This window comes from Muscardinus avellanarius (assembly GCF_963383645.1).
Source record: "Muscardinus avellanarius genome assembly, chromosome: 12".
Classification (NCBI taxonomy): Eukaryota; Metazoa; Chordata; class Mammalia; order Rodentia; family Gliridae; genus Muscardinus; species Muscardinus avellanarius.
The window spans coordinates 48,779,672-48,789,998 of NC_137798.1; positions in this window are offsets into that span (position 1 = coordinate 48,779,672).

Consider the following 10,327-nt stretch of genomic DNA (forward strand, 5'->3'; position numbering starts at 1 on the left):
TCTTGCAGTTGGAATCTTTGCCTATATGACAAACCTCCAAAGAATCTACCACAAAACAAAATTAGGTGCTGATAAGTCAGTATATAAAGTCATACTACAAAGTTAATATTAAATTTTTTTCTATCATTTATACCATATTGACTATAATTTATGAGTCATGATATAAAATAGCACCCTCCAAATAAAATACTGAGGCATAATTATTTAAAAAACTATATATATGGCTATTGCACACATGCAATCCCAGCATTTGGGAGGCAGAGACAGAAGGATCACTGTTCAAAGACAGCCTCAGATATTTATTGAGGCCCTTTGAAACTCAGTGAGACACTGTTTCAAAAAATAAAGAATAGAAAATAGGGCTAGAGGTATTCCTTGAAAGTAGAATGCCCCTAGTTTCCATCCCCTGTACAGCAAACAATAACAAAAAAAAAAAAAAAAAAAAACTCTATGTATAGGAGATATACACAAAAATCTAAGATAGTTAATTTTCTCCCTATTCCAGTGTATATTTTTGGACCCTTTGTAAAAAAAAAAAACAACAATTGGATGTAAGTGTGTGCATGTGTTTCTGAGTCTTCTATTCTGCTCCATTGGTCTATGTATATGTGATTGTGCCAGTACTACGCTGATTTTTTTTTTTTTTTTTTTTTTTTTTTTTTTTTTTTTTTTTTTTTTTTTTGTGTGTGTGTGTGTGTGTGTGGTACTGGGCTTCTTCCTGGAAACTCTTCTATCTCCAGGCTACACTCCCAGACCAATTTTATACTTTTTTATTTGGAAACCTGGTCTCTTAAGTCAGCGTGGCTGGCTTCAAACCTGCACAATCCTCTTAGCTCCGCCTCCCAAACACTGGGATTACAAGCTTGCGCCTCCACGCCCGGCTACTATGCTGTTTTTATTTCTATGGATTTGTAGTATACTTATTTTATAGTATATTCTGTCTCCCCCCATCCCATCCCCTCTGATTGGTCACCGTCATTGCTCCTCCAATAGGGCCCTTTCTTCAACTAGATCTCCTCCTATTACCCATTTCTTCCTAGTTTTTGCATATTAGGGAAAGCATCTGATTTTTTTCTGTGATATTTATCTGTGTATGCCTCATTGCAAGTCCCAATCCCACTCCTGAAGGCCCCAGCGCCGGCCTGGGTACCCAGCAGATTCTGATCCCAGCCTTGCTGCCTCCAGCAATAGCCTTGCCTCATGGCAGGAACCGATCCCAGACTTGCTGGCCCCGGCACCGGCCACATCCCTTGATAGGCTCTAATTCTGACCTAGGAGGCCCCAGAACCGGCCTTGCCTCACAGTAGGCTCTGATCCCAGTGTCGCTGGCACCAGCACCAGCCTAACCCCTCATGGCACTGACCCAGGCCTTGGAGGCCTCAACACTGGCCTTGCCTCATGGAAGGCTCCAATCCCGGCATAGCTAGCCCAGGCAGTAGCCTCACCCCTCGGCAGGCTCCAATCCCAGTCTCGGAAGCCCCAGCAGGCCCTGATCCAGGCCTCGCTGGCCCCAGCACCTGCCTCACCACTCGGCAGACTCTGATACAGGCCAGGAAGGCCCTGGCACTGGCCTTGCCTCACAGAAGGCTCTGATCCCAGTCTCGCTACCACAGGCACCTGCCTAACCCCTCAGCAGTCTCTGATCCCAGCCTCAGAGGCCCATACACAGGCCGTGCCTCATGGCAGGCTCCAAGCCTGGCCTCGCTGGCCCTGGCACCAACTTAACCCCTCTGCAGGCTCCGATCCCAGGCTCAGAGGCCCCTGCACTGGCCTTACCTCACAGCAGGCACTGATCCCGGTCTCATTGGCCCAGGCATATGCCTAAACCCTCAACAAGCTCTAATCCAGGCCTCGGAGGCCCCTGCACTGGCCTTGCCTCATGGCAGGCTCTGATCCTGGCCTCAGTGGCCCTGGCACTGGCCTAACTCCTCATCAGGCTCCAATCCCAGGCTCGGAGGCCCCTGCACTTGCCTTGCCTCACTGCAGTCTCTGATTCCCGGCCTCTCTGGCCCCAGCACCGGTCTCACTCCTCAGCAGGTTCCAATCCTGGCCTTGGAGCCTGCAGCACCAGCTTTGCCTCACGGCAGGCTTGGATCCTAGCATCACTGGCCCCGGCACCAGCCTCACCCCTCAGCAGGCTCTGAGCTGGGCCTGGACGGCCCCTACACCAGCCTTGCCTCACGGAAGACTCCAATCCCAGCCTCTGAAGCCACAGCATAGGCCTTGACTCACAGCAGGCCATGATCCAGGCATTGCTGGCCCCAGCACTGGCCACATCCCTCGGCAGGTTCTGATCTGGGCCTGGAAGGCCCCTACATCAGCCTTGCCTCACAGCAGGCTCTGATCCTGGTCTCGCTGGCATAGGCACCTGCCTAACCCCTTGGCAGCTCTAATCCCAGCCTCGGAGAACCCTGCAATGGCCTTGCCTCAATGCAGGCTCTGATCCTGGCCTTGCTGGCTCCAGCACATGTCTAACTCCTCAACAGGCTCTGATCCTGGCTTCGTTGGCCCTGGCACTGGCCTCATGCCTCGGCAGGCTCCTATCCCTGCTTCAGAGGCCACAGAACCGGCTTTGCCTCATGGCAGGTTCTGATCCTGGTCTCGCTGGCCCTGGCACCTGCCTAACCCTTTGGCAGGCTCCTATCCCAACCTCAGAGGGCACAGAACCGGCCTTGTCTCACCGCAGGTTCCAAACCCGGTCCTGCTGGCCCAAATACCTGCCTATACGTCAGCAGGCTCTGATCCTGGCCTCAGAAGCCTCCACACCAGCCTTGCCTCATGGCAGGCTCTGATCCTGGCCTTGCTGGCTCTAGCACATGCCTAACCCCTCAGCAGGCTCTGATCCCAGGCTCGGAGGCCCCTGCATTGGCCTTGCCTCATGGCAGGCCCCGATTCCAGCCTCACTGGTTCCGGCACAGGCTTCAAGTCTTAGCAGGCACAGATCCCAGCCTCAGAGGCCCCAGCACCAGCCTTGCCTCATGGCAAGCTCTGAGCCGTGCCTCTCTTGCCCTGGCTCTGGCCTCACCCCTAGGTGCTCCAATCCCAGCTTTAAAGCCCTCAACACTTGCCTTGCCTCACAGCAGGCTCCAATCCTGGCCTAGCTGGTCCCGGTACCAGCCTCACCCCTCCACAGGCTCCGATCCAAGCCTCAGAAGCCCCAAAATAGGCCTTGCCTCACGACAGGTCCTGATTAATGCCTCACTGGCCCCAGCACTGGCCTCACCACTTGGCAGGCTCTGATCCGGGCCTGGAAGGCCCTCACACCAGCCTTGCCTCTCGGCACACTCTGATCCCAGTCTCACTGACACGAGCACCTGCCTAACACCTTGGCAGGCTCTGATCCTGGCCTCGGAGGCCCCCACACCAGCCTTGCCTCAGGGCAGTTTCTAATTCCAGCCTCACTTCCCCTGGCTCCTGCCTCGCCCCTCAGCAGGCTCCAATCCCAGCCTCAGAGGACCCAACACCAGCCTTGCCTCATGGCAGGCTCTGATTCTGGCCTTGCTGACCCTGGCATCAGCCTAACCCCTTTCCTGGCTCACATCCCAGCCTAGGAGGCCCCAGCACCTGCCTTGCCTCATGGTAGGCCCCAATCATGGCCAGGCTGTCCCCAGCACCGGCCTCACCCCTCTGCAGGCTCCAATCCCAGCCTCAGAAGCCCCAGCATAGGCCTTGCCTCACAGCAGGCCCAGACCCCAGCCTCGCTGGCCCAAGCACCAGCATCACCCCTTGGCATGCTGCAATCCCAGGCTTGGAGGCCCCCACTCCGGCCTTCCCTCACAGCAGTCTCTGATCCCACTTCACTGGCACCAGCACCAGCCTCCCACCTAAGCAAGCTCCAATCCTGGCCTCAGAAGCCCAAGAATTGACCTTGCCTCACAGCAGGCCGCAGCACAGGCCTTACCCCTTGGAAGGCTCTGATCCAGCCTGGAAGGCCCCCCCACCAGCCTTGCCTCACGGCAGGCTCTGATCCCAGTCTCACTGACCCCTGCACTTGCCTAACCCCTTGGCATGCTCCGATCCTGGCCTCGGAGGCCCCGCACCAGCCTTGCCTCAGGGAAGGCTCTGATCCCGGCCTCGCTGGCTGTGGCACCAGCCTCACTCCTTGGCAGGCTCTGATATTGGCCTCGGAGGCCCCCACACCAGCCTTGCCTCAGGGAATGCTCTGATCCCGGCCTCACTGGCTGTGGCACTGGCCTCACTCCTTGGTAGGCTCTGATATTGGCCTCGGAGGCCCCCGCACCAGCCTTGCCTCAAGGCAGACTCTGATTCTGGCCTTGCTGACCCTGGCTCTGGCCTCGACCCCCAGTAGGCCCCAATCCCAGCTTCAGAGGCTCCAGTACTGGCCTTGACTTATGGCAGACTCTAATCCTGGCCTTGCTGGCCCTGGCATTGGCCTCACCCCTTTGCTGGCTCAGATCCCAGCCTAGGAAGCCCAGGCACCAGCCTTACCTCACAGCAGGCTTTTATACCAGCCTCACTAGCCCTGGTTCTGGCCTCACTGCTTGTCAGGCTCCGACCCATGCCCGGGGGCCCCAGCACCGGCCTTGCCTAATGTCAGGCCTCAATCCCGGCCAGGCTGGCCCCAGCACTGGATTCACCCCTCGGCAAGCTCTGATCCTGGCCTCGAAATCCCCAGCATAGCCCTTGCCTCGCGGCAGGCCCCTATTCCAGCCTCGCTGGCCCTGGTACTGGCCTCACCCCTCGACAGGCTCTTATCCTCCCTGGAATGGCCCTGCACCAGCCTTGCCTCACAGCAGGCTCTGATCCGGGCTTCGCTGGCCCCTGTACTGGCTCACCCCTCAGCAGGCCTCAATTTTGGCCTTGGAAGTCCCATCATAGGCCTTGTCTCACGGCAGGCCCCGATGCTGTCCTCTCTGGCCCTGGCACTGGCCTCACCCCTCAGCAGGCTCTAATTCAGGTCTTTCTGGATTTGGCATTGGCCTTACCCCTCTGCTGGCTCAGATCCCAGCCTCTGAGGCCCCACCACCAGCCTTGCCTCATGGCAGGCTTTTATCCCAGCCTCACTGGCTCCAGCTCCGGCCTCAACCCTCATTGGGTTCTGATCCTAACCTTGGATGCAGGCCCCAGCACCAGCCTTGCCTCACAGCAGGCTTTTATCCCAGCCTCACTGGCTCCGGCTCTGGCCTCAACCCTTGTTGGGTTCTGATCCTGACATTGGATGCAGGCCCCAGCACCAGCCTTGCCTCACAGCAGGCTCCAATCCCAGCCTTCCTGGCCCCGGCACCAGCCTAGTTGCCTGGCAGGCTCCTATCCTGGCTTCAGAGTCCTGGGGACTGGCCTTGCTGTGCATTGGGCTCTGGTCTCTGTCACTATAAGAAGGTCATCTACAGATGTTCCCTTTTTTCTTTCTATTTTATTTTTGTGTGTGTGGTACTGGGATTCCTGGTAAGCCCTCTTTCTCCCAGCTACACTCCAGGAGACCTATCTCTCTTCTCTCTCTCTCTCTCTCTCTCTCTCTCCCCATATGTGTGTGTGTGTGTGTGTGTGTGTGTGTGTGTGTGTGTGTGTGTATGTGTGTATATATATATATATATATATATATATATATATTTTTTTTTTTTTTTTTTTTTAATTTGGAAACAGGGTTTCTTAAGCCAGCGATGCTGGCCTTGAACCAGCGTGATCCTCCTGTCTCCGCCTTCCAAGTGTGGGGATTACAAGCATGTACCACCACACCCGGTGGTGTTCTTCCTTTTTTTTTTTTTTTTTTTTTTAGTATGAGAATGTAGTACATGTCTTTTGCCAAAGCTGGGGCACCAAATACCTAGTGGCAATAAATTTTGTCTTCCCTCCAAAGACAGAGGTCCATAGCTTCTCTTTGTAAAGCTGTTCCACGTGCACCCTGGCCTCCCACTCTGCACAGAGGAGCGCGATGGCCATGAGGGCTGATGACTCCTAGAAAATGCAATGTGTAGGCCGATTCCAGCTTTGTGGGGCTCCCTCTGGTATCCCCCAAACCCTTTTGCCACTTAGCATGTTGTCCAAACTTCTTGAGCATGTGTGGCAGGTGCAGTCAGTCTACTCTAGGGGAGATTTCCTCAAAAGCTCAAGGTGGACTGGACTGGTTATGTCTGCCCCTTCAATTTCTACCTTTGGAGCAATTTCTTCAGAAGATCAAGGTAGGTTGAACCAGGTCTCTGCCTCTCCAAAATAATAGCCTACCTCTGTCGCCAGCACTAGCGCCTGCACCTCTGGGCTGCCCCAACGGCAGTAGTGCCCACACCTCTTTGCTGCCCCGCCAGCACTATTGCCCAAACCTCTGAGCTATACAGCCACCGCTCTGCTGGCACCACCCACTGCTCCACCGGTGCTGTCTTCCTCCTGGTTCTCTGCTGAGCTCCTTCCTTACATGATATGATGTCCATAATTCTTAAGCATGTGCAGCAGGAGCAGTCCCCCTTCATGGGGATTGTTTTATTCCAAAAGTTCCAAGTGAACTAGATAGAATTTGTCTGCATCTCCTGAGTACTGGCTGCCGCCGCCGCCATTTTGACCCCTCTCCAGAATTTTTTTTTTTTATAAGAGAAGACAGTATGTGTGTTTTTAAGAGGATGTGAGATCTAGCATTCAGCAGCAATGAATTTTATCTCCCTTCCAAGAGCGGAGGCCCACAGCCACAATGCAAAGAGCAGAGTTTGCTGTTCTGTGTGCACTGCAGCCCCTGGCACAGCAAAAAGGAGCATGGCGGCCGGGTACGCTGAGTTCCCAGGATGTGCGGCTCGGCTCCCCACCCGGCACTGCTCAGCTCCCTCCACCACGCCTGGCTCATTTTTCTTACAAGTTGTGTTGTTAAGAGTTCCCAGCATGCATAGCTGAAGTGGTCTTTTCTCTAAGCCCTTCCGGGGTGTTTTCCAAAAATCGCTTTTCTTCAATGGCTGTCGCTTCCTTGTCCTCTTGCTTCTAATTCCGCCTTTATCCACTCTCTCTCCTGTATTCTAGATAGAAAGTCATGGCTGGAAATATGTCCTTAAGTTGTTCCAATCTGATATTAAGCCAAGATCTGGTGTCCAGGGCTTTCCCAAGAAATGATTGTCCTGTTCAGCAGCTGCGATCACCACTGCAACTGCGACTGCTGCCATCTTTCTTCTCTAAACCTTTTTTTTTTTTTAAGATTGATTTTGTATCCAGACACTTTGATAAATTTGTTTATCAGTTCTATAGGCCTTCTGGTAGAGTTTGTTGGGTTCTAAGTATAGTATTATATCATCTCCAAATAGCAAATGTTTGAGTCCTTTTTTGCTTATTTGACTACTATGCACCAATAAAAATAAAATGAAATAAAATAAAAAATGCATAATTAAATTTCACTAAAAATCTAAGCAAGCAAAGTATGGTGGTGCAAGCCTGTAATCCCAATGCTTAGGAGTCTGAGACAGGAGAATCACAGATTCAAGGACAGCTTCAGAAAGTAGTCAGACTCTAAGCAATCTAAAGAGAACCTGTTTCAAAATAAAAATAATAAATGAGGCTGGAGGTGTAGCTCAGAGGTAGAATTCCTCTAAATCAATCCCCAGTACCACTGTGAGTTCTGCCTTTGGTGAGCACCCAGGATTTAGGCTCGGGTCCCCCTCACCACTTAAGATGTTGGAGGCCTGTCCCTTTCAAAGGCTTGTATTATTTATCTGGATTTCTTGAGACTACTGCACTGAAGTTCATGGTTTGGTCCCAAACCCGCAGCCCTGATGGCTCTGGTGGCCAGTCCTCAGCAGGTTGGCTCATCACAGATACTTGTCACAGTGATGGATAGTTAACACAATATATGAAAATGGACCCTCAGTTAAAAATAATTTTTGTGAGAATGGAAGATGGTGGCAGCTGCCAAACAGAATAAGCTTTTCTTGGGGAAGCCCAGGACACCATGTTTTGGTGTAATATCAGAATTGGACAGCTTAAGGAGACACTTCCAACCATGACTTTGTATCTAGAATACAGGAGAGGGAGTGGATACCGGTGGAATTAGAAGCAAGGAGACAAGGAATCGCCCAACATGCAAGAAAAGAGATATTTCTAGAAACTTCCCAGAAGGGATCAGAAAAGGAACCACTCCAGCCATTTATACTGGGGACTCTTATCAACACAACTCAAGAAAAATGCGCAGGGGATGGTGGAGGGGACTGTACAGCGCTGGGCGGGGAGCCGAGCTGTGGTACCAGGACTTTAGCACACATGGTAGTCGCACTCTGTCCTGCTGCGCCAGGGCCATGGCATGCCCGGATCAGCAGACCCTGCTCTGCTCAGTGAGGCTGTGTCCTCTGATCGTGGAAAGAAGATAAAAATCATTGCTGCTCATTGCTGCTGAATGCTCGATCTCACAACCTCCTCAAATCACACACACACATACACACACACACACAAACACACACACACACACACACACACACATATATATATATATATATATATATATATATATATATATATATATATTCAGAGAGGGGCCAAGATGGCGGCGGTGGTAGCCAGGACTCAGGAGATGCAGACAAACACTATCCAATTCACATGGTACTTTTGGAAATAAAAACCCCGCGAAGGGGGACTGCCCCTGCTGCTAATGATTAAGAATTCTGGACATCTTATCCTGTAAGGAAGGAACCCAGCGGAGAACAAAGGGGAAGTGGGCACTGATGGAGCTGCGCAGGCAGAGCAGCAGAGCTACGCAGGCAGAGCACCAGACCGGCAGGGGAGGAGGCAGAGAGGCACAGGAGGGACAGAAGAGCCATGCAGGTGGGGAAGCAGAGAAGCACAGGCAGAGCTGAGGGTGGAACAGCAGTGAGATGTGCCAGCAGAGCAGAGCAGCAGTGGGGCACCACAGAGGCATAGGCACTAGTGCCGGCAACAGAGGTGGAGGCTATTATTTTTGAGAGACAGAGACCAGATTCAACCCACCTTGATCTTCTGAAGAAATTGCCCCAAAGGTAGAAATTGGTAGGGCAGATAGATCCAGTTCAGTCCACCTTGAGCTATTGAGAGAATCCCCCCAAAGTAGACTGACTGCACCTGCCACACATGATCGTGAAGCCTGGAGAATACTCTAAGTGGCAAAAGGCTATGGGAGGTATCAGAGGGAGCCCCCCATAGCCGGGGTGGGACTACATGTTGTGTGTTCTGGGAATCATCAGCCCTCATGACCACCACGCTCCTCTGCACAGAGTGGGAGGCCAGGGTCAACGTGGAACAGCAAAGCCTACTTTCGAAAAGAAGCTATGGACCTCTGCCTCTGGAGGGAAGACAACTTATTGACACTAGGTATTTGGGGGTCCCAGCTTTTGCAAAATACATGTACTGCTTTTTCTTACTAAAAAAAAAAAAGAAAGAAAAAACGCCAGGTGTGGTGGTGCAGTGGTGCATGCTTGTAATCCCTGTGTTTGGGAGGTGGAGGCAGGAGGATCACACTGGTTCGAGGCTGGCTTAAGAGACCCTGTTTCCAAATAAATATATACATATAAAAAAAGAGATAGGTCCCCGGGAGTATAGCCTGGAGATAGAGGGGTCTCCAGAAAACTCAGTACCACACACACACACACACACACACACAAAAGAAATAGAAAGAAAAAAGGGAACATCCTTCAACGACCATAGTGACAGGGACCAGAGCCCAATGGACAACAAGGCTGGTGCTGGGGACTCTGAGACCAGGATAGGAATCTGCTGGGTGACTAGGCTGACACCAAGGCCAGAGAGCCCTGGTTTGGAGCCTGCCATGAGGCAAGGCCGGGACTGGGACCTCCATCCAAGACCAGAAACAGAGCCTGTAAAGGGGTGAGGCCAATGCCAGGGCCAGTGAGACCAGGATTGGAGCCTGCCATGAGGCAAACCTGGTGCTTGGGCCTCTGAGGCCAGGATCAGAGACTGCCAAGGGATCGGGCCAGTTTTGGGGACAACAAGTCCAGGATCGGAGACTGCCATGAGGCAAGACCAGGTCAGGGGCCTTTGAGGCCAGGATTGGAACCTGCTGAGAGGTTAGGCTTTTGCCAGGCCAGCAAGGCCAGGACCAGGGCCTGCTGTGAGGAAAGAGAGGTGCTGGGCCCTCTGAGGCTAGGATTGGAGCATGCTGAGGTGTGAGGCTGATCTCAAAGACAGCGATGCCAGGATCAGAGCAAGCCGTGAGTCAAGGCCAGTGCTGGGACCTCTGAGGCTGGGATTGGAGCCTGCCGAGGGGTGAGGCCAGTGCCAGGGCTAGTGAAGCCAAGATCAGGGCCTGCTGTGAGGCAAGGCTGGTACTAGGGCCTCCAAGGGTGTGGTCAGAGCCTGCTGAGGGGTGAAACCTGTGTGCTGGGGCCAGCCTGGCTGGGATTGGGGCCCGCCG